This window comes from Mustela nivalis, assembly GCF_964662115.1.
Source record: "Mustela nivalis genome assembly, chromosome: X".
In the NCBI taxonomy this organism is placed as follows: domain Eukaryota; kingdom Metazoa; phylum Chordata; class Mammalia; order Carnivora; family Mustelidae; genus Mustela; species Mustela nivalis.
In genome coordinates this window covers 91,225,350-91,250,335 of record NC_139040.1, presented here as the reverse complement: position 1 = coordinate 91,250,335, position 24,986 = coordinate 91,225,350, and the positions used below count along the sequence as shown (strand labels likewise).

At 42.0% G+C, this 24,986-nt stretch overlaps 2 long non-coding RNA genes across 6 annotated transcripts in view; one reads left to right on the top strand and one right to left on the bottom strand.

Moving 5' to 3' along the window:
• Positions 1-24,986, top strand: part of LOC309856675 — a 156,531-nt gene that overhangs the window by 45,759 nt on the left and 85,786 nt on the right. The gene's annotated exons all lie outside the window — the stretch shown is intronic.
• Positions 14,002-23,323, bottom strand: LOC309856678. Its single transcript, XR_014307317.1, has 3 exons — positions 23,083-23,323; positions 22,477-22,573; positions 14,002-16,701 (listed from the first exon to the last, which is right to left on the bottom strand). It is a non-coding gene; the product is annotated as an uncharacterized lncRNA (long non-coding RNA).

Genomic DNA, 24,986 nt, shown 5'->3' with positions numbered 1-24,986 from the left:
GAATAGCATTGCAGTGAACATGAAAGTTCAGATATCTTTTCAAGATCCTGTTTTTATTTCCTTCAGATATATACCTAGGAGTGGGATTCCTGGATCATACAGTAATTCAATTTTTAATATTCTGAGGACACTCCGTGCTGTTTTTCACAGTGTCTGTACCAATTGACATTCCCCCTAACAGTGCACAAGTGTTCCCTTTCTGCTACATCCTTGCCAACACTTGTTATCTCTTGTCTTTATGATAGCCATTGTAACAGGTGTAAGGTGTGCCATGAACACACTGTGAAGGCGCACACAAGAGTTGTGTCTTTCCACAATGTCAGCTTTATTCAATAATAAAGCAAAGTTAATCACAATGATAAAGCAGGTTCAAGATTCCAAACTCAATGACATTTCATCATGTGATTCAACTTGGCTTCTTAAACAGAGCAGGATAGAAGACAAACCACACAGCCAGTAAGATAACAGGTGTAGGAAGTTTAATGAACCAAATGCAAAGTCTGTCTGTGGGCACGCAGTTGAGATAAAGAAAACCTCAGTCCGGGTCAGCTCTTGGCACTTACTGCTACTTACATTCAAGCAGTGAAGGATCTTGGTTCTGTTTGGAGATCAGTTGGTGGCACTTGCCTTTTTTTAAAAATGGTCAGACAGAGAGGGGTCATGTCTAAAGAGTCTGACAGTTTGCTGCCAAAATCCTTCCCATTTTAAGGGGATTTCATTGGTTTCGGGTCCCTGCAGACCTCCTCTGGTTCTGCTAATTATCAGTTTTGCTCTCTATTAAGGTGATAGTTCATTGTGGTTTTGATTTGCATTTCCCTGATGACCAGATGTTGAGCCTCTTTTCATGTACCTATTGGCCATTTGGATAGCTTCCTTGGAAAAACACCTGTTCTGGGGCACCTGGGTGGCTCAGTGGGTTAAGCTGCTGCCTTCGGCTCAGGTCATGATCTCAGGGTCCTGGGATCGAGTCCCGCATCGGGCTCTCTGCTCAGCAGGGAGCCTGCTTCCTCCTCTCTCTCTGCCTGCCTCTCTGCCTACTTGTGATCTCTCTCTGTCAAATAAATAAATAAAATCTTAATACAAAAACAAAAACACCTGTTCTGTTCTTCTGCCCTATTCCACATTGGATTGTTTATTTGTTTTTTGTTATCGAGTTGTATGAGTTCTTTCTATATTTTGGTTATTAACCTCTTTTCCGATACATGGTTTACAAATATTTTCTCCCATATCATAGATTGCCTGGGTCATTTTTGGTTAGATGACATTTCTCCTTTCTTTTTTGTGACCAGAGCAGGGAAAGCAGCATGAACCTCAAATATAAAGCCAGAAGGCTCAAAAACCACATTTGTATCTTTGGCTCCATTTAGGCAATGGTCACAGAGTACCCTTGGTATTCAGATGACACCCAACAAAGACTATGGTATCTTCAGTTTGAGCTCACAAGTGACAAAGACTCACTTCTTGACCAAACTTCAGTCAGGCTCCTCTGAGACCTCTTTTCAACAAGGATTTGTCCTTGGGCCTTGTCTGTCAACCTGGCTAGTCCAGTTGCAGCAAGAATCCTGCTAAGTTGATTTAGAAAGAATCCTCTCTCTCTCTTTTAAAGATTTTACTTATTTATTTAAAGACTTTATTTATTTGAGATAGAGAGAGTGAGAGAGAGAGACAGCATGAGTGTGGGGCAGAGCAAAGGGAGATGGAGAAGCAGGCTCCCTGCTAAGCAGGGAGCCTGACATGGGGCTCGATCCCAGGACCCTGGGACCATGACCTGAGCTGAGGCAGATGCTTAACTTTCTGAGCCACGCAGGTGCCCTTAAAGATTCTTAAGTAATCTCTACACACAATGTAGGGCTCAAATTTAAAACCCTGAGATCAGGAGTGGTATGCTTTACTTACTGAGCCAGCCAGGCACCCTGAGAATCCCCACTCTTGGTATTACCCTGGTTGCCTTTGGTAAGAATCCTGCTGAATTCCCCTACCCAAGATGTTTCCTTTTAGTAATTTTCCATTTACCAACCCCTCATTCTGCTCATTGGTTGTAATCTTCCCTTGTCCTTGTTATATTTGGAGTTGAGCCCAATCTCTTCCCTCTATTGTGATAGTCTTGACCCATGAAGGGGTCCAGAATAAGCTACTATGGCATAAAAATTATTTTGAGAAAAAGGCATTTGAGTTCCTGAAATCTCTTATCTGCCTAAAAGCAGAGCCTCCCCAAAGAGCTCAATTGTCATAAAACCTCTTCCTGGGAGCAACCAGGGATGATTGACTCTTATCACTGGAGAGGAGAAGTCTCCACATAATGCCTGAACAGACATTGTCACAAAACTACTGTATCTTCCATCTGTTCTTGTAAGGGCCTATTTATCTTTCCAACAAGTCATTTGTTTTCCTGTAGTACCCTTATCCCCTACTCCCTCCTCTATTAAGACAGTATATAAGCACCACATTTTAAATCCCTCTTCATGTTGTATATTTCTGCAGTGTACAAACAGGAGTAAAGATCTGTTTTTACTCTTGCTCATCTGCTGTAGGAGAGGAAAACAAGATCTTCTGCTCTTCCTAGGGTTATTGGCTGGGACTCTGCAAATTAGGTTGACAAAAGATTAAAAAGAGAAAAACGAGTAGTTTATTAATGTGTGCACTTTAAATACACATGGGAATAGCTCACTGATGATTAACTCAAGAGAACACATTTTTAAAGAGGTGACAAGATAAAGAAAAAGGTCTTTGGGTTTCTAAGGGTGGTAAATTATGGGAAGGTAAACATATGAAAGAACTAATGGAAGATAAGGGCTAGTTAGAAAACTTTGGTGTGTCGACTTTTCTCATGCTCTCTCTGGGCTGGTAAGTCTAGAGTTGTCTCTGGTGATTAACTTCTGTCCTTCCTGGTGGAGAGGAGAGGGGAAGCATCTTTACAAATTTATGTCCTAATGGTAGGCAAACAGAGGGAGGGCAGAGACCTTTTCTTCTCTCGGCTTCTTCTCAATTGCCTTTAGCTCAAAATAAATCCTATGCCAAAGTTGCATATTTGGGGTGGTATATTCTGCTACTGTATTCTGCTACTATTCACTGTACTTTGTAAATTTAATTTATCAGATCCCAAACATTGAAAGTAAGAGAGTAGAAGAAGTTTTTCCTCCCTGATGTATCTATTGAAATAGCCCTGAATAAGGTCTTCTGTACCATGTTAACAAGTGCCAGAATAATTTTTTTTTAACAGAAGGAATTTTAAGAGTCTATAAGTTATTTCCTGCCTTGGTTTCTCCCTTTTCTTTAAAAATACCCTTGTGTAATCAAAGCTTATTGTCATCTCTCTGGCATTATGCTACCGAGTGCATGAGGTCAGTTATATTGGCTTGCTCATTTTACTGAATGAAATTTTGGTAATTTTTTTAAACTGTCATTTTTGGTGGCCTTTTCTTACTAAGCCTTCCCAAGCCAGACACACTGAAGTGTAGAAAAAACACTTTCCACCCATTTTCCTTGCTTTTTCTTTTTTTTTTTTTTTTTGAGTCAGCAGCAATGGTTGTGGTACACGTGTGAGGTTCCAAACAAGTAGTATCTAGTGAGAAATTAAGTGCAGGGTTATTTCCATGCTGGCTTTGTGGGGGATTCCACTCTGTGCTTGCATTCAAAAGCTTTTTTTTTAAGATTTATTTACTTATTTGAGAGGAGGGAGAGAGAGAATCTCAAGCAGACTCTTCACTGATCGCAGAGCCTGATGTGGGGCTTGATCTCTTCACCCTGAGATCATGACCTGAGCTGAAATCAAGAGTCAGACGCTTAACCAACTGAGCCCTCCACACATTGCCTCAAGGGCTATTTTTGAGCACCCATTTGCCAGTCCTTGTGTTAGGCACTGGAATTAGAATTGAGGATGAAATCAACATTGCTCTTGCTCTTCATAGTACTTACAGCCTGCACTCTATTTTTTTATTTCAGAGAGAGAGAGAGAGCAAGCAAGCATGAATGGAGGGAGGTGCAGAGGGAGAAACAGACTCCCTGCTGAGCAGAGAACCCAGTACTGGTCTTGAACCCAGCACCGTGGGATCGTGACCTGAACTAAAAGCAGACCCTTAAGCAACTGAGCCACCCAGTTGCCCCACAGTCTATAATCTAGACAGAAGCCTGGGCCTCTATTCAGGTCATTTCTCTATGAATAAACATGAATAAAGGTTCCTTATGGTCCTTCTGGAGCCTGTAGGGAAGACAGACCAAGGCCCCCAAAGAAACGATTTCATTAGGGTAAAGTATAAAGAAAAAAGGCATGGAAAGAATTTTTAGCCAAAGCTCATAAAGGAGATAACATGCAAGATTGATAGGTTAAAAAAAAAACAAAGGATATTCTATTGGGAAAGTCTTAAGTCTTGGAAGAAAGAAACAGCAGGGTGTGTACAGAGAACTACAAAGAATACAGTACAACCATTAAAATAAATCACAGAGCAGGGAGTTCCTGGGGAATGGTTGTGAAAAGCAGGGAAACCAATGTCCTGGAAATTCTGTGTGCCGGGCTTGGGCTTTTGTATGTAGCCAATAAAAGGTTTTCTGGCTATACTGTGGAGGAGAGATTTAAGGGAGCTGTGCTGATTATCTGCTTTGTATTCCACTAGATCCACTTTCTGTACTTTTTTTCTGTTTTTCTCTATGCCCAATGGGCTGAGTCCTTAGAGACCACATTGCTTGTGCTCTCAGAGCTCTGGTTATTTGTAACTGCTTAACGAACCACCCTAAACCTAGTGACATAAAGCAAGCAAAATCATTTTACTATTATCTCTCACAATCTAGGGGTTGACTGGGATCAGGGAGGCTGTTCTAAGTTGAGGCTCTTTCAGGAAGTTTAAGTCAGACAGCTGACTGGTGCGGGATTCATCTAGAAGGCTTCCTGACTTACTTGTCTGGTGATTGTGCTGGCTTCTAGTTTGGACCTCTGCAAGGGCTTTTGCCAGAATACAGTCTGTATATGGCCTCTCTATGTGGCTTGGGGTTCCACACAACAGGGCTTCATTCCAAGGGCAAGCATCTCAGGAGAGAGAGCAGGGCAGAAGCTGCATTGCCTTTTATGGCCCAGCCTTAGAAATTATGTAGCATTACTTCTACCACATTCTATTTGTTAAGAGATGAATCATTAAGGCCAGCCGTTATTTATATTTAAGTGGAAGAGAATTAGACTCCACCCCTTGATGAGGGGACTGTAAATGAATTTGAAAATGGTTTAAAATCACTTTATTGTCTAACTTCTGTTTGATTTTGGACAATGTGTGTGTGTGGCGAGGGTGGTAGTGGGAAGAAGTTTGAGCTCAATTGAAGAAGTGATAGAAATGGTATTTACCCATGACTCTTCTTGTTCAACTGGAGAGATTAGATAATTTAAGTTCCTCTCTTGGGGTGCCTGGGTGGCTCAGTGGGTTAAGCCTCTGCCTTTGGCTCAGGTCATGATCTCGGGGTCCAGGGATCGAGCCCCGCATCAGACTCTGCTCGGCAGGGAGCCTGCTTCCCCCCTCTCTCTTTGCCTGCTTCTCTGTGTACTTGTGATCTCTGTCATATGAATTAATAAAATTAAATTTTGAAAAAAGATCCTCTCTTTCCCACCAGTGCTTATTCTTGTGTCTCTGTCTACTCATTGTCACTACTTACTGTTCTTTGCCTTTGAGGGAGGGAAAAATAACACAGTTGATCCTCCACAATCACATTTGTGTCTTTACAATTTCTAACTCTCATTCGGTGGTCCATGAGAGCAATGGTAGCTAAGCAATTTCACAGTGTACTCAGGAGAAGCTACAGGTTGGTCCAAGCTGAGCAGATAATAGAGATGGATAATCCAGTTAATATCCCCAATCCCTGTATTTTTAATGATGGTAAAACACACACAAGATTTATCATCTCAACCATTTTTTTAAAAGATTTTATTTATTTATTTGACAGAGAGAGAGATCACAAATAGGCAGAGAGACAGAGAGAGAGATGAGGAGAAGCAGGCTCCCTGCTGAGCAGAGAGCCCTATGCGGGACTCGATTCCAGGCCCCTGGGATCATGACCTGAGCCGAAGGTAGAGGCTTAACCCACTGAGCCACCCAGGCGCCCCTCATCTCAACCATTTTTAAGTGTACAGTTCATTAAGGACATTCACATTGTTAAGCAACAAATCTCCATAACTTTTTCATTTTACTAAATGAAACTTTATAATCATTGAACACTAATTTCTGATTTACCCCTTCCCCAACCCCTGGAAATCACCACCCTACTTTCTATGAATTTGACTACCTCTAAGTGCCTTATATAAGTGGAATCATATAGTATTTGTCTTTTTGTGACTAGCTTATCACACTTAGCATAAAGTCCTCAAGATTCATACGTGTCGGGGCGCCTGGGTGGCTCAGTGGGTTAAGCCGCTGCCTTCGGCTCAGGTCATGATCTCAGGGTCCAGGGATCGAGTCCCGCATCGGGCTCTCTGCTCAGCAGGGAGTCTGCTTCCTCCTCTCTCTGCCTGCCTCTCTGCCTACTCGTGATCTCTCTCTGTCAAGTAAATAAATAAAATCTTAAAAAAAAAAAGATTCATACGTGTCATAGCATATGTGACTTAATTTTTAAGGTAAATAATATTCCATTGTATGTATATACTACATTTTGTTTCTCCACTCATTCTCAATGGACACTTTTATTGCTCCTGCCTTTTGGCTATTGTGGATAATACTGCTAGTCAGTACTTTCATGGGGTCTCTATTGCAAGGTTGGCATATTATGTATTTTTGGTCTGTATTCAGGTGTGGGGTCTCTGACATATTTGAGGGTTTGAATCCCAAGATATAACTCTGAGGTATTTAGAATCTTTTTCAGTTGGAGTGCCTGGGTTGGCTCAGTTGGTTAAGTGTCTGCCTTCGGCTCAGGTCATGATCCCAGGATCCTAGGATTGAGCCCCTTGTCAGATTCCCTGCTCAGTGGGGAGTCTGCTTGTCCTTCTCCCTACTGCCCCTAGCTTGTGTTCTCACTCTCTCTCTCTCTCTCAAATAAATAAGTAAAATCGTAAAAAAGGAAATAGAATCTTATTCAGGAAATGAGATTTTATAATACTTTGATTATCTGTGTTCCAAAATTTAAGTCTGGGGTAGTTAGGTTTTGTATTCAGCATATGTGGTCACTGAAATTCCATAAATCATTCCATGATTTAGGTCTGATTTATTTGGGAGGTCTGGGGTCTTAGAACTTTTAGAGAGTCTGTCTGGATTTGGTTCTGAGGTATTTGGTGTTTGAAGCCAGAGTGTTATGTCCTTGAACTCACTGAGTATCTGTGCTCCAATGTTTGAATCTGAGGTATGTAGGGTTTGTGTTCAGGTTGTACAGTCTCTGAAATCTTTGAAGGTGTGTGTTTCAAGATAGGAGTCTGAGGCAACCGAGCGCCTGTGTTCAGGGCCTCCTCTCTCCAAACTCTTAAGGCTCTGTCCCATCGTAAGGGTTCAGGTATTTGAGCATTTGTGTTCACTGTGTGAAGTCTTTGAATAATTTGAGGGTTTGTGTCACAAGGTTGGAGTCTGAGGTGTCCATGGGTCTTTGCTCAGATTTTCTGTGTTCCAAGTGTGAGTCTTAGGTATTTGGGTCTGCTTTCAGGGAGCCATGTACCTAAACTTTTGGAGGCTCTCTTCCAAGGTTTGATCTGGTGTGTTCAGAATTCTATTTTCAGGGTGGGATGTCTCTAAAGTGTTTTAAGGTCTGTCTTCATGTTTAAGTTGAAGTATTGGGGTGTCTTTGATCAGGGTGTGAGGTCTCGAAACTCTTCGAGGGCCTGTGTCTAGTAAAGCAAGAATGAATCTAGATAGGACCCAGTCTTTACCTAAGGGCTGTCTTGTGTATCTCACATATTTTTCTTTGCTGAATTATGAAAAGCACCTACTAGAAATGGGAGAACACACCAACTGGAGTAGCACAGAGCCACATTGAAGCCCTAGCTGCCACCCGGTGGTACAGTCATAGGGTTCAGTCCATGTGAGAGGCTGCTCTGAGAACTTAAACCACCACTTAATCCTAGAGCCTCTGGCATCTAGGGACGTTGATTCTGGGGTGGGTCCCAGATAACCAAGAACTCTGCTCTTTAGAAGATTGTGTACTAATGATTCCTAGGGGCATAACCCAAACTGAACCAAGAGAAAAATCAACACACTTAATACCTAACTAAAGCCAGAGCCTAAAGTTACACAGAAATGTCTAAATGAATGCAGAGTCTGAGCCCAAGTGCTTGACATCCAGGAGGTACTCAATATATACAGGATAAATGAATGAATCAAAGGGACAGCAGAGTATGGGGGAAGAGCTTTTATTTGCCAGTGCAGTGCTCTGAACTTACAGTCTAGGTCTGCCTGTTATACCATGTGAGACTTTTCATAGGTTAATTCATGCCCCTGAGTTTCAGTGTCTTTTTACTTGCAAAACAGCACCCTTATACCTTTCAGATAGGTTTATTGAGAAGCTATGGAAATGGCTTACTTAGACAAATGGAGGACCTAACGACAGTGCCTGGGCCAGAGCAAAGCAGTGCCTAAGGTCACTGTTATGAATACATTATCACAACCCATGCCACTAGGCAGTGCTATGTCTTTTTGGAGGCCATGAATGTGTGGTGCTCACTCAGTCAGTGGTTTGCACTCCTGTGCTCCCGCACTTCCCAGGGCTGGCATTTTCTCTGTTGGCTTTCTTCTCCTGGAGCATCACACCAAACTTGACCACATAGTAACCACTCTTTTCCCAGATCAGCTATCATCATTTCTGCAGTAACTCTCACAGTCAGGACACAGCACCTATATTGTTTCTAATTTATACAATAATAAAACCAGGTAGGGATGTGAGGTCCATTTAGAGATTTGGAAAGTGAGGTGAGAGAGGCTAAGAAGTAACTTGCCCCAAGTTACATAGCCACAAAGGGCAGCAGTTGGTAAGAGCTGCACGAAAACTTGAGCATGTCCATAGTAGGTGTCATCTCAGAAGGGACTACAAAACATGACACAGGAATAAGTTCATGTTTCAGCTAGTGTGGAGCCCCAGTTTCAGAGCTACCAAGATTGGATGAATTGAGATCAGTGAGAAATAATGCAGTGTCAAGAGAATAGAGTGCATTTATTTTTTTGCTGTTTTCAAGATTTTTCTCTTTCGCTTGACTGTCAACATTTTTATTATGCTATGTCTAGGTGTGGATTTCTTTTTTTGTTTTGTTTTGTTTTTGTAAATCTATCCCAGGGCTTCTCAACCTTGGCTGCATATTAGAATGACCTGGGGATCTTTTAATTAATTTATTTATCTTTAGAGAGTGAGAGGAAGAGAGAGAGAGAGAGAGAGAGAGAATCTTAAGCAGACTCCACACCTAGCATGGAGCCCGATTCGGGGCTTGATCTTACAACCCTGAGATCATGACCTGAGCCAAAAGCAACAGTCAGATGCTCAACTGACTAAGCCACCCAGGTGCCCCTAAGTGTGGATTTCTTGGCATTTATTTTATGTGTGGCTTCTTGAGCTTTTTAGATGTGTAGATTAATGGTTTGTAAAATATTTAGGAAATTTTTAGTAGTTATATCTTCAAATAATTTTTCTGTTTATCTCTCCCTCTCCTCTTCTTCTGGTACTCCCATTATGTACAGGTTGGTATACTTTGTTGTGTCCCACGGGTCTTTGAGGCTATGCTCACTTTTCCTCATCCTTTTATCTTTCCTGTTCCTTGGATTATATAATCTTGAATGATCTATCCTTGAGTTCACTAATTCTTTTTTTCTGCCTGCTCAAATCTACTTTGAGCCCCTCTGGTGATTTTTTGAATTTTGGTTGTTATATTTTCAACTCCAGAATTTCCTTTTTTAAAAATAATTTCTGGGGCACCTGAGTGGCTCAGTGGGTTAAAGCCTCTGCCTTCGGCTCAGGTCATGTTCTCAGGGTCCTGGGATTGACCCCCACATCAGGTTCTCTGCTCAGCAGGGAGCCTGCTTCCCCCTCTCTCTCTCTGCCTGCCTCTCTGCCTAATTGTGATCTCTGTCTGTCAGATAAATAAATAAAATCTTTAAAAAATAATAATAATTTCTATCTCTGTATTGATGTTCTTTATGTGACGAATCATTGTCATAAAACTTTCCTTTAATTATTTATACATGGTTTCTTTTAATTCTGTAAACATACTTATAATAGCTACTTTGAGGTCTTTGCTAGCTCCCACATCTGGATCCCCTTAATGTAGTTTCTGCTGCCTGATTTTTAAAAACTATACAGCTCTCCTGCTTCTTTACATGTCTTATAACTTTCTGTTGAACACTAGGCATTTCGGATAACATACTGTAGCTACTATAGATTCTAATGAACTTCACACTCCCTCTGAGGCTTTTTCATGGTGCTATTTTCTTTTAGTTCATTTGTTTAATGTCTTGCCTGGACTAATTCTATAAAGTATATTTCCCTTACAGTGTGCAGTCTCCGATATCACTTTCCAGTTTTTTTCCTCTTGTTTATTTTTAAGCCTAGCTTTCTAGAAGTTACCCCAGGTCAGCATAGCTTAATATTCAATCAATGATTAGAGGCTGTGCTTATACTCCTTGAGCGAGGGATGGCACCATAGCATGTTGAATGTCACGTAAAACTTAAATAAATTTGTATGTGTTTCTCCTGTTAATTTGTCCTTGTCAGTCTAATTGTCAGATCCAGTCAGGGACTCTAAGAAAATTGAAGAAGGCTTTTTCCTCCCCTTTGCTTATGGATCTGTGAGTTTTGTGGGGGATGCTTTATATTCTGCCACATGTTCTAGAGTATGCTGCCGTTGCTTTTTAATGGGTATAGCCTGTCACATGGGCACAGCCTCTTGACCTCTAGGGAGAAGTATGATCTTAACAGGGTGCTTTGGAGCTGTCTGTTTCCCTGTTCCCACTGTTAAACTTCTGGATGATTTGCTGCTTTGTCTTTTGGCTCTGGTTTCATGAAACCATAGCCTTCTCTTAATTGTCTGGCAGTAACATTACTGTTGCTTTTGACTACATCTTAAGACATGAGTTCCTTCTGTGGGGGAGGAAAATATTTTCATTCTACCCTTTTAAATTTTTGGTTAAGGTCTCTATCATGAAAGACAGATAAATAAGAGAAAAACAAACAGAAGTTTAGTAATATGTATGTATACCTCATGTAAACATAGGAGATACCCAAGGAAAAATAACTCCTGGAGATGGCTGAGATTTTAGGCCTAAATCCCATTTTTTTTCTAAATCCCATTTTTAATTAAGACAAAATAATGGTGTAGGGAGGCCAGGAAAAGCATGATAAACATGGATATAGTCTGTTGCGCAGATTTAAGTCAGTGCCTTCTCCGCTGATGGGAATCTCTCATGATTTAGAGCCATCCTCTTCCTCATACAGAGATATACCCTTAAAAGTAGAGATTTCCTTTCTAAATATAAATGTCCCTCACAAAAGGGTAATTTCTACTCTGTTTCCAGACCTTCCATGTGCCTGCTGTTTCTCAAAATAATCAACTCAAAATATACATACCAAATATACTAAAAGGCGTATTTTGGGGTAGATTTTCTGGTCTCCTGTACTCCACTCTGTTCTAAGTAAAATCAGCCTCTTGGCAGAGCTGTGGAGTTACCGGTCCTCTAGTCTTGCCTCTCCCATTGGGCAGAACTTCTGTGCTCTTGCACTGAAAATAGGGCTGGGGATAGGGATGGTGGCCTGCTATTCCTAGAGTGACACCTCTGTCCTGAAAGTGGGTGCAGAAAGGGACTGTATCTCCTATCTTTTTCTGATTGTCTCTCCCTGCATAGAGCCACCACCCTATGAGCAGGATCTGAGGGTGGGGTTTGCTATTGGGGCTCCAGTATTGCCTTGCTTAGGATACAGCTTCCTCCACACACCATGGGGGGTGGTGGGAGGGGGAAGGGAGCCCTGGTCTTCTCTGCCATGGACTAGAGCTTCTATAATTATAGAACTTGTGGGTGGGTGGTGGGAGCAGATGAGAGATGCCTACAACCCGCCCCTCTTGGGGTACAACTGCAGCCCTAATATTGGGAGCTGTGGGTGAATGGAGCCCCCATCTTCTTGGCTGGACTTTCTTGGAGGTAGAGCTTCTGTAACATGGAGCTGGGTAGGGTCAGAGTTTGAGGTAGGAAAGCAGGTTCTAGCTCAAATGCCAGACTCCTGCTGTTCTAAGTGTTTATTAGATTTTCTTGAATAAATGCTTTTCAATTTGCTGTATGATCTTAGGTTATTTGCTTTCCAGAACTTTAAATGGTTGTGTTTTATAATTTTTCCCCATTGTTTTTTTTTTTAAAGGGATGAGAGTCCACTGAGCTCTTCACACTGTCCAGAAGTCCCATCTGTCTTACGACTCTTTTTGAAAGTACCACAATCCAAGTAAAAACAGATAAAATGCAGCAAATATAATAAAGGCTTGTATTCAGAAAGACTTTTTCCTATAATGTGTCCATGCCTCAGCGGAACCTGCTGACGAGGATCTCTGTCCCAGAGAGAGCATGGTGACTCATGCTCTCTTTTGTCCTTGGAGGCTTGAAAACCCCTTTTTAAGTTTATTTATTTTTTTAGTAGTCTCTACACGCATTATGAGGCTCAGACTCACGACACTGAAATCAAGAGTCATACGCCTGCCTTTGTTTAAGGCAAGAGCAGCCTTAGAGTTCTCTTGCCTCTGTCCCTGGGTATATTCCTGCTTCTATAGCAATAGCTACTTACTTGCCCAAGGATAAAGCCATCATAAGCTGCAGTCAGTTGTCAGGGACAAAACACTCATGGCATCTGCCAGGAAGACCACCCAGCATGCTGTTTTCATCCCTTTCCCTTGCTCATGCCACACCTCCCCTGCTTAGTCACTCAGCAAACATCTGTGGTGCATCCATGAAGGGTGGTCTTGGGGCATAGCAGGGAAACTCACAAAGTTCTCCTCATGTGGGCTGACATGATGTCTCTATCTTCATTTTTTAAAAGATTTTATTTATTTGAGAGAGAGAGAGAGAGAGAGCAAGAGAGAGCACGGATGTGGTGAGGGGCAGAGAGAGGAGCAGACTCTCTGCTGAGCAGGGGGCCTGATGCTATACAGGGCTCCATCAGAGGACTCTGGGACCATGACCTGAGCCAAAGGCAGATGCTTAACCAACTGAGCCACCCAGGCTGACATGCTGTCTCTCTCTCTTTTTTAAAAGATTTTATTTATTTATTTGACAGAGAGAATGAGATCACAAGCAGGCACAGAGGCAGGCAGAGAGAGAGGGGGAAGGCAGACTCCCTGCTGAGCAGAGAGCCCGATGCGGGGCTCCATTCCAGGCCCCTGGGATCACGACCTGAGCCAAAGGCAGAGGCTTAACCCACTGAGCCACCCATGCGCCCCTGACATGCTGTCTCTTAAAAGGAATGTTTTTTTTTTCTCTACTTTTTGCCTTCCCATTTATCCCTGACCTAAATCACCATTTCCCTTTCCTCTGAAATTCTGCATTTCCTAAAATGGGGACTGAGCATTCCAGCCTTCATCATTGGATGCTCCTGTGGTGAGTGAGCTTGTTTGGTCTTGCTCATTGTTCTCTGCAACTTGATGCCTGTTCTGCAATAAAGGGATCCTATCCTCGTTCTTTACCATTTCTAGAACATCTGTTTATTGTTTGGGAATTTTGTTTGACTGACTATCACATGTGTAATTCTGTCCTAAAACAACTACTACGGGGTCTTAAGAAAATACCTTGCATTTGTATAGCACTTGTGTATAGGATTGGTGTTAACGTGTTGTCCTGATGTTTTCACTATAATTCTGTGATTTCCTGAGGGCAAAAAAGAATCAGTATTTTCCCTCCTTTTACATAATGGAGCATTGATCCCACGAAAGGTAATTTTAGGGACTCATCTAGGGTAAGAATGGATCTGAGGTCTTACTCATCTAGAGTAAGGATGGATCTGAGGTCTCCCACCTCCTAGCCTTCCACAGGACTCTAGAATTAGGAAGTACCCTCCCATCAAAGATCGATCAGTACCTTAGGTTAGAACACAATTTGGTGTGCTGAGAGTTCTCTCAGTCATTTGGGATGGGATGAGAGACATTGAACTGTCGGCTGCACTCTGCAGGTAACTTGCAGACTTCCATTTCCCTCGTGTATCCTCCTCTACAAAATCCGTAGCTAAGATGCACAAATAGGGTTTCTCTCTAATTGTTATATTTATAATTGCTGGCAGACATTCCAGCTCCACTGCCCAGCTGTATGGGTTCCCACCTTCTGGGCCAGACCAAATTGATCTCCTTTGATCTTGGTTTTCCTATATGTAAAATAGGAGCTAATACCTCTTTCTCATTTATACCTCAACAAGTCACAGGTTATAATATAGATGCCCTAGAATAAGACACGATGACCCAAAGTTAAAAGATCAGGCCAAAAGGAAGAGCCCACTGTAGCCCCAGCTCTAACACGGATTATTTTCCAGCTACCAAGGAATGGAGTAATTTTTTTTTTTTTTTTAGTAATTTTTTGCCCTGCAGCCTCCTGGAGGACTGATGTCTCATCTGTGAATTTGGTGCAGAATACTTCCAGCCTTATGCTGATCTCAATCTTGTTTCTCCTTCCTTATTGGATTATGCTAATATATTTGTATAGTCTGCTATTTTTAAAGTAGTGCCTTCTATATTATCGCACACAATTCCTAAAATAACTCTTGTGACTTAGGCAGGCCAAGTATTGTCATTTCCACTTCGCTCCTCTCAGCTTCTTCACCCCGTCAGCACGAGTCCCTTCCTGGAGCCTCCCTGCATTACCTCCTCCAGGAAGCTTGCCTGATTGGAATCTGGGAGAGCACAGCACTCTGTGTAGAGGTGGGGCCCGAGACATTTGAATGAATGCATGAATTCAGGACTGCCCAGTAGAGTCACTGTCACTTGACAATGGAAAAACGGAGGTTCTGACCTTTTTTGGGGAGGTTATTTTATCTAAGTACAAAATGCTAAGGTTTTAAAACATGACCATATCTGACATTTGGGGGATGGGCACCATAAAATTCTTACCATGTGATTATCTTGTTATTACATTAGCACCATTTTTTTTTACACCAAAGTGGGGAAATGGACAACTGCAAAGCTTTTTATTTCTATATAAAGCCTAGATGCTTTTAGTGGCACTCACTACTTCCTTTAAATGTGCTGAGAGGCTGGAAAGTTTGGAGACCATCTTTCAGCTTTGCTCTGGAGGAACTGTGTGATATTGTCTGAGATTTTGTTTGTTCCCCCCTCACCAGGAGGTTAAAATAATCCTCTTCTGTTTAATGTCTATAGCCACAAAATGAAAGATGTATTTTGTGAAACTTGGGGGCAAAGGTAATTATTCAGATGATTCAGGCCAAAGTCCATCATGCCTTGAAGGGGGAAAACAAAGTGTACAGTTGGAGCTGAGCTATCCAGCTTGCGTCTTGGCATCTCTCAAGTTCATGGAATAAATTATTCCTTTGCTTGTGTTAGTAGAGAATTTGGGGGGGAGATCTATTAGTTTATTAAGACTGATAACTGAATGTTTTCAGGCTACTGACCTTACAACTGAAGGATAACAGAGACCCAGGGAACCTCTAAATCCTGGGAAAATACTAGGATTCTAAAGTTCTTCTACCTTCCAAGGGCACCCCTAAATTACATTCAGAGTGAGGCAGGAGAAAAGGAGTGCTCACTTGGTTGAGTACCCAGTGTGTGCTGGACACTGCACTGGGTGTTTAATATAACTTCTTTCCCCCTTTAAATACTCATGACAACACACTGCGATCAGAATTTATAGATGAGAAAATCAAGGTTCAAAGAAATTCAAGTGCCTCAAACAGCTGGCCAACCTAGGATGAGAACCTCTAAAACTTCGCTAGTTCCTCAAATTCTTGAATCATTTATGACAATTACACCTGCTTCTGGAACATTCTAGGTGTAATTCAAGTTAGTTCATTATCAGTTAGATTCATTATTGAGCACCTACAGTGTGTGGGCATAACGCTGGGAGCTGAACACCCTAAGATGAATAAGTCAAGGCCCAAGCTGTTAAGGAATCTGATACGACACCAGGTGAGTCTGATACACATCTTCGTGACAGTAGTACAATGTGAGCAAACTGCTGTGGGATTGCAAAGGAGGTGTGGCTCAGTGGTCTCCTAGGAAAGTCCTTAAGGGCCACCACAGGAGGGAGAGGTCTAAAACTCCAGGGTCACCTGGATGCAGGATCTGTTCTCCTCCTGCACTAAGCCATGTGGTTAAATGGAGAACCCCATGTAAGTTAGTTCACAGCAAGAAGCAATGGTACAGATCAAAAAGAGTCTGGCATTTGAGCAGAGGGGTTCTGGGCTCAGATCCCAGCTCTGTCATTTACAATGTGTGTCATGTGGTGCAAGTTATTTAACCTGAGTCTTAGGGCTTGCATTTCTAAAAATATTAGGATAAAAATGCCAGTTTTGTGGGATTGTTGTGAAGCAGAATCTCAAGATCCTTTACATTTTGGTTCTACTCTGTCTTCACCAATGTGGAAATATATGTAAATTTTTATCTCTTGTCCTCCAGACAGAGAGCCCTTTGAGGACACAGTGAGAAGCCAGAGCCAGTACACTCTACAATCTCAGGTGAAAAAAGACCAGACCCAGGAGGAAAGCAGTCAGGCAGGCACCATGAAGTAAGCCAGAAAAAGATCAGCCCCAGGGTCTGGCCAGGACACTCAGATGTAACATCTCAGTGATCTGTTGGAAAACAAACCAAACAGGAATTATATTTACCAGTGATATTATCTGGGTGCTGATGAAGAGGGGCAAACCATAAATATTAAGAAGCCAGGGCTGTGGGTGCCTGGGTGGCTCAGTCAGTTAAGCATCTGCCTTCTGCTCAGGTCATGATCCCAGTGTCCTGGGATGGAGCCCCACATTGGGCTCCCTGCTCAGCAGAGAGTCTGCTTCTCCCTCTCCCACTCTCCCCTGCTCTCTCTCCCAAATAAATAAATAAAAATCTTTAAAAAAAAGTAGCCAGGGCCGGGAAGACAGGCAGAAAGGATTTAATAGCCAGTCTAGTGAAGAAGAAGGCCAACTCTGGAATGAGGCATGCTCCCCCCAAATCCTGGGCTGTGCTCTAGAAGTTAATGAGACAGATTGTCACTAGGCTGTGCTGCAGCTGGGAAAGGAGCTAATGAGACTGCAGATCACCTGTCCTCAGGCCAACAGTAGCCATGTGTCACCAAGTAGGGAGGCCAGTAACCCTCTTAGAACCATTCATCTGAAACTGTAGGTATGATGCATGTTTGCTTCTCAGCTTCTTATTAGTGACATTGTTTCCCTATCTTGGCCAGGCTGCAATAGGAGACAGTTACCTGATTACCTAGCTAGATAGAGATGCCTCTTGGGAAGGCTCAAGAGGGGTTCATGGATAGAAAAGGGAGACATGGGCACATGGGGCACAGTGAGAAGACAGATACTCTCTTGGCTTTGCTGTGTGAACCTTGGGTAACAGGTACATCCTAGATTACTGGATTTGGATGGATGGTGGAGGCAGGATTATATGAATACTTTTTTTTAAAGATTTTATTTATTTATCAGAGAGAGAGAGGGGGAGAGAGCAAGCACAGGCAGACAGAATGGCAGGCAGAGGCAGAGGGAGAAGCAGGCTCCCAAGGAGCCCGATGTGGGACTCGATCCCAGGACGCTGGGATCGTGACCTGAGCCAAAGGCAGCTGCTTAACCAACTGAGCCACCCAGGCGTCCCCCTGAATTCCTTTAGATGGGGGAATGGGGCAAAGGGAGAGAGAAAATCTTATGTAGCACAAGCCCGATGTGGGGCTCGATCTCATGACCCTAAGATCATGACCTGAGCTGAATTCGAGAGCTGGATGCTTAACCGACTGAGCCACCCAGGTGCCCTTGAATATCTGAATGTTTAACAAGCAAACAAAAGTCTGGCTTTATAAGTGACCTTGGCCATAATCACAGTTGTATTTGGGAATCGGGAAGACCACTCTTAGGTTCAGTGAAGGAATCACAGAACTCAGCAAAGCTATTATGCTCATGGTTATGGATTATTCTAGTGAAAAGATACAGATTAAAATCAGCAATGGAAAAAGGCTCATAGGACAGAGTCTAGAAAAAAGACTAGGTGTGAGCTTCCAGTTGTTTTCTCCCAGTGGAGTCATATGGACAGTGATTAATTGTCTTCAGTAATGACATGTGACAACATATGTGAGGTATTAGTATTATCAACTAGGGAAGCTCACCAGAACCTTGGTGCAGGGTTTATGGTGCCAATCATGTAGCTGTGGGTGCCCATGTAATTAACCTTAGCTGCTCAGTCTCCAGCTTCCCAGAGGTCAAGCTGATACCATATAATCCAAGGCCCCCACCATAAACCACACTGGTGTCATAAACCATTTGGTGTGACCTCAGATAAACAAAGATACTCTTAACAAGCAGGAAATTCCAAGGGCTTAGTGGCTCTCTCTAAGGAGCTGGGCATGGGTCAAACCTTTCTTTGGGGTTTTCAAGGTTTGCACAACCCAGATCTGCTGAGTTATCCTTTACTGCACAATGGCAGAAACACAGGAGTGCTAGTCCCCTTCGTTCCAGGAGAACAGCATTGCTTTGGCATGTGGCTCGATGGTCTAAAATATGTGTATGACTCTTCTCTGCCCAGCTGAAATCTGATGTGGATGCTGTGTTTGGCGGAGCTTGGTGGTAATGTTCTGAAGAGGGAAATGCACTAGATCAGGAGGAGGAAATATCTGTCAGCATCGGAGCTCTGTGCTAATTGACTATGAAGCCACAGAGAAGTCCCTCAACCTACTTGGTTCTAGCATCATCCCCTATCAGACAAGACTGATCTTACTTAATCTACCTCTTGTAGGTTACAACAACTCTTGCTGGGAGGATCAGATTACACAGTAAATGCAAAGTCAACTTGAAAATCTAACACAATACACAAATGAGATATTTGTGATTAAAAGTGCTTTGCTGTTCAATAGATTTTCAGGTGAAAAAACACAATTCCTGATCCAGAATATTGGTTGGGGCCAGTAGTAATTTAAATAAAAAATTGTTTAGAACTTTTTAAAAAAGATTTTATTTATTTCTTTGAGAGAGAGAGAGAGAGACAGAGAGAGTAAGAATACTAGTGCGGTGAAGGGCAGAGGGCGAAGCAGACTCCCCGCTGAGCAGAGAGCCTGATGCAGGGCTCGATCCTGGGACTCTAGGATCATGACCTGAGCTGAAGGCTGAACCACCCAGGTGCCCTAAGACCTTCTTTTCTTTTTTTAAGATTTTATTTATTTGACAGAGAGAGATCACAAGTAGGCAGAGAGGCAAGCAGAGAGAGAAAGAGAGAGAGAAAGAGGAGGAAACAGGCTCCCTGCTGAGCAGAGAGCCCGATGTGGGACTCGATCCCAGGACCCTGAGATCATGACCTGAGCTGAAGGCAGAGGCTTAACCCACTGAGCCACCAACGCGCCCCAAGACCTTATTTTCTTAAAAATATGTTTTATCATTTAACTGAGAGAGAGAGAAAGCAGGAGCAGGGGGAGGGGGAGAGGGAGAAGCAGACTCCTCGCGGAGCAGGGAGCCTGATGGAATACTCTATCCAGGAACCCTGGGATCATGACCTGAGCCCAAGGCAGGTGCTTAACTAAGCCACCCAGGTGCCCTCGACCTTATGTTTTGAACAGTTTTAGTCACAGCAAAGTTGAACAGAAGATACAGAGAGTTCCCATATATTCCCTACTTCTATACATGCACAGCCTCTCTCACTATCAAAATCTGCCACTAGAGTGGCAGAAACTTACATTTGCTATATTGAGGAACCTACATTTACATATTATCACTCAAAGTCCACAGTTCACATTAAGGTTTACTGTTGGTGTTGTACATTCTATGGGTTTGCACAAATGTATCATGACTTGTAGCCACTATTACAGTATCATAAAGAGTAGTTTTGGCAACGGTAGATTTTACTTTGTTTACAACTTTAGGGGGCACTATTCACAAAGACTGCAGCATAATCATACTCTTTTTGGAATTGTGCACTGCAGAAACCATGATCCTGGGAAGGATCTATAAGAATCTATTTGGAAGTTTTTAGACCCATGTTTAACTAGGCTGTGCTAAAATCAGATTCTTGTAGGTAAGGCCATTTTTAGATTCCCCTAAGTATAAAGAGTGTGAAAAGCAGTTTACTACAAATTATTTGCTGTAGATAAGAATTATTGGGGTGCTTGGGTGGCTCAGTCATTGGGCGTTTGTCTTCGGCTCAGGTCATGATCCCAGCATCCTGGGATCAAGCCCCAAATTTGGCTCCTTGCTCAGCGGGGAGCCTGCTTCCCCCTCTCCCACTCCCCCTCCTTGTGTTCCCTTTCTCATTATCTCTTTCAAATAAATAAAATCTTAAAAAAGATTATTGATCATTTTCCTGTGGAACTGCTTTTTTTTTTTTTTTTTTTTTTAACCAATAGTCTTTCTGACACAGAAGGATGGAAAAACTTTGACTCTTGATGTTTAGGAACTCAAACACTGGCTCAGTTGAGAGATGCATTTGAGTGAGGGGCTCTTGGACCCGAATCATATTATCACAAGTGGCTCCCTATTCCTCCTCCCAGGGTTCTCCTCTCACAGAGTTGACTTAGGGTAAAAAGGCCAAGTCTTTCAGTTTTCAGTTATGAATTCGCCTTAGGGTGCATGGGAAGGTTTCATTTTCATGATTCTTCTATCTTGTCGCCAACGGTAGCTGAGAGTTGATGACATTGAACGTATCATGCTACCAAATTTAAAGGACAGTGACATTCATTGTGTCATTAATTAAATTGTACTCATTTAATTGATTAGACAAAATGCAAATGTGAAAAAATGCTTTTCAATATTTTTTTCCTTCTTATTTATATCAGCCAGTAGAGATTCTTAATTAGGACTTTCACAGAAAGTATTCTATAAGCTGAGCTTTTCCTTCCTCTTGACCACTCACTATGTTAAATATCCTTTCCATTCAAAAGTTAGGGAAGGATAGTTGATTTCAGTCTTACCTGGCCTACACAATCTACATTTCTTAGATCATTGCCATTGCTTTCTCTCTGCTTTATACACAGCTTTTGCCATACTGCTCCTTTCACTAGATGAGGGCTACAGAGACTAACAAAAGTGGTGGCTTTTATTTTCTCCCTCAAGAGGGCATTGTAAAAGAATATTTTTTCACATAATTTGTAAAAAATAAAATATGGCAATTGACTTCATTTGCATTACTTAAAGAACTAATAAGACTTTTAGAATGTTTGGTCATGCATGTAAGTAAGGAAGTTTGATCCCTTGGGGAGCCTGGGTGGCTCAGTCGGTTAAGCATCTGCCTTTTGCTCAGGTCAGGATCCCAGGGTCCTGGGATTGAGTCCCATTGAGTCCCTCTTCAGGGTCCCTGCTTGGCAGGGGAGTCTGCTTCTCCCTCTCCCTCTGTCCCTCGTCCTTGTTCGTGCACTCTCTCCCTCTTGCAAATAAATAAATAAAATCATTTTTAAAAAAGAAAAAAATGATCCTTTAATTTTGTTTGCGTATTTTGAGTATTTTTTTCATTACTGATTCCTACAAATATCCCTTCCTCATGCTCTTGCTGCTGTTTTTGAAATCACTCCTGCCCTTCTTGCTGGATGTCTTCTTCTTCCCAGTACTGACCTTGCTAATTTCTAAGAGCCTAGAGTTTTCAATGCAGGACTGAGGAGGGCATAAGAGACCACTGAGGGTAGGATCAATTAGCATACCAGTTGGCATGTCCCTTAGAGGGCGTGTTCAGACAGCTGTTCTGGACTCTTGATGATCTTGCCTCTACATACATGCCTTTATTTTTCCTTTTAATTAATTAATTATTAAAGACTTTTTTTATTGATTTTTAGAGAGTGAAAGAGTGAGAGAGGGCATGTGCGAGCATGAAGCAAGCAAGGCAAAGGGGCAGAGGGAGAGACAGAATCCCAAGCAGACTCCATGCTGAGTACAGAACCCAACACAGAGCTTGATCCCACGACCCTGAGATGACCTAAGCCAAAATCAACAGTTGGAAACCACCCAGGTACCCCTGTTTTCCCTTTTTAAAAGCATTGCTTGTCTTCTGCCCACCTCCACTGAACTCTCTCACATTCCCAACAACATCAACTATTTGTTTTTAAATATAAATGTTCACCTTCCCATGGATCAAGAAGAGCCAGGAAAAAGCCAAACAGAAGGGGAAGATGCCTGGAAAGGCACTGAAGCCCTAAGGGAGATACTTTTTTTTTTTTTTTTCCTTTGGGAGAACTGACCTTCCAGAGAAAACAAATTATCACCCTCATCTTTGTGCTGTGATATCATTAAAGTGACATTATGTACTGATACCCCTTACTTTATGTTCATGACCTTAAAGCCAAATTAATCTATTGTCACATGGAGTTAGCAAGTTTGTTAATGGCGACTGATCAAAAGCCTGAATTGTTCAAGAAAAGCAGCTTTGGACACACAAACAACAGGAAAAATTACCTGGTGGTGATGGAACATTCCTGCTTGCAAAGGAATGACATTCCCATTGTCTATTTTTGGGAACTTCTGCTCTGCTGTCTGAAGTGCGTTTAAGTGCCTAGAGAGAAGAAAATCCCCAATTAATATGGAGCATGTCCTACACGGTCTCACCAGTGTATTCATTTAGCTAGTGAGCATTCATTAAGTTCTGATTCTGAGTCCAAGCCCTTACCATACATTTTTCCATTCATAGAAATAATATATGACTTGTGAGTATCTGCTGAGGAGTCATTTATGAAGAGTTTGTGATCACTGCCTTTGAATAGCTTTTAGTCCTGTCACAGAGAAAACGAATCAATAGCCATGTGTGTGACACATGGGGTACTATTATAGAGAAGGAATCCCAAATGTAGCCTTGGGCAATTGAGGAGGGTGAGAAGGTGGCATCTAAGCTGAACTCTGGAGGACTGGACACAAGATATAGGGCTTAGCTTGGTAAAGAAGGTGGTCATTGCCATTCCAAGTGGAGGGAACAGCAGTGCACAGGCCTGGAAAAGCATTACAAGTATAGATGCAATACAAAGCCATTGAAAAGTTGTAGGGAAGAGTAGATCTGATCATATTCACCTTTTAGAAAGCTGTCTCTAGTTTCAGCATGGAAAGTTGACCATGGAAAGGCAAACATAGAGGCGGAGAAATGAAGTTGGTGGTCTTTATTTCTCCTGTGAAGGATGGTGGCTGGCTGGAAGGTAGCGAAGTCAAAGATGGAGAGAAGTGAACATCTTCAATATATGCAGGTGACCCTTAAACAACACAGGGGTTAGGAGTGGCAATCTCTACCCTCCAGCAGTTAAAAATTTACATACAACTTTTGACTCCCCCCAAACTTACCTACTCATGGCTATGAGTGTAGGTTCCAGTGTTGACTGGATGCCTTATCGATAGCATAAATAGTCGATCAACGCATATTTTGTATGTTACATGTATTATATACTGTATTCTTACGATAAAGCAAGCTAGAGAAAGGAAAATGTTAAGAAAATCGTAAAGAGGAGAAAAATACCTTTACAGCACTGTACTGTATTTATCGAACCCGCACAGCTCAAACCTCTGTTTAGGAGGCAGAAGAGTCAACCAGATTGGCTGGATGATTAGATGTGGTGGAGGGCCTGATATTGGAAAGACAGAAGTCAAATGCAGAGCTTCTGGCCTCCAGAAGCTTACAGAATGTTTGAAGGACATAACCTGTAAACGGAAACCTTGACCTACCTGTTTGGTGTAGTGCAAAGAGCCTGGGCTTTGAAATCAGCCAAATTTGCCTTGGATTTCTGTCATACCATCGATTAGCCACATGAATGAGATAGACCACTTGAACACACTGCATCTCAGTCTCCTTATTACCTTACAGGTGGTTATGAGGTTTCGTATGTGAAAAGCTTGTGTTACCTAAGAAATATTCTATAAATATTAGTAAATATTTCTATAAAATTATAATTGTAATTATTACTCCACACCAGGAAGATAATACCAGTCATTATTATGCAAAACAGTTTAAAACTTTTATGGGTTAATGTACATATTTTGGGGGGTCAATATATATATATATTAAAGGGTATTTTTGCTCTTAAAGGATTTTGAGGAAGAGAAAACTCATTCTAGTGTGCCATTAGGAAAATAAATATAAATATGTATAACATTTCTGAATATCTCAGGGCAATGGGTTCCACACCTCCCCTCAATCAACGTTTTATCCCTATAATGGGCAGGAAGTCCTTCCACATATCTGACTTCAGTCCCTCTTGCTTTATTTTTAGTCTGTCTGCTTTTGCCTGATTCTATTATGTTTCTTCTTGCCGGTTCCAAGTGTGGTTATTCTTTTGTCAGGGGGTGGGAGTGGCTTATTAATCTCGTCTCAGACATTATTGTGCTGGGGCTTTAACTGTGTTGTTCTGATTTCTTAGCTCTTCCTGAAGAATATATTGTTTTATTTTCCTGGAATTGATGTTGCCTTCTCTATACAGCTTGCTCACCAATTTTCTATGTAAACAAAATATTTACAGATTCTTTTTTTGCCCCCTAAATGTTCCCTTCTCTGATGGAAATGTTTTAGAATTAGATAGTAACAATGGCTGCACAGCATAGTAAATATACCAAATTGTGTACTTTAAAATAGCGAATTTTATGTTTTGTGAATTATATCTCAGTAAAATAAAATAGAAAATAAAATATTTTGGTTGTAAAATAAAATTGTGCTCTTCTTCTGCCATCTTTTGGTGGCTGTCTTTTTGAATGGCTTCGCAAAACATTGCCTAAGCCAGCATCATTGCAGTTCCAAAGAAGCCTTTTTTTTTTTAAGATTTTTTTTATTCATTTATTTGACAGAGAGAGACCACAAGTAGGCAGAGAGGCAGGCAGAGAGAGAGGGGGAAGCAGGCTCCTTGCCGAGCAAAGATCCCAATGTGGGGCTCGATCCCAGGACCCTGGGATCATGACCTGAGCCGAAAGGAGAGGCTTAACCCACTGAGCCACCC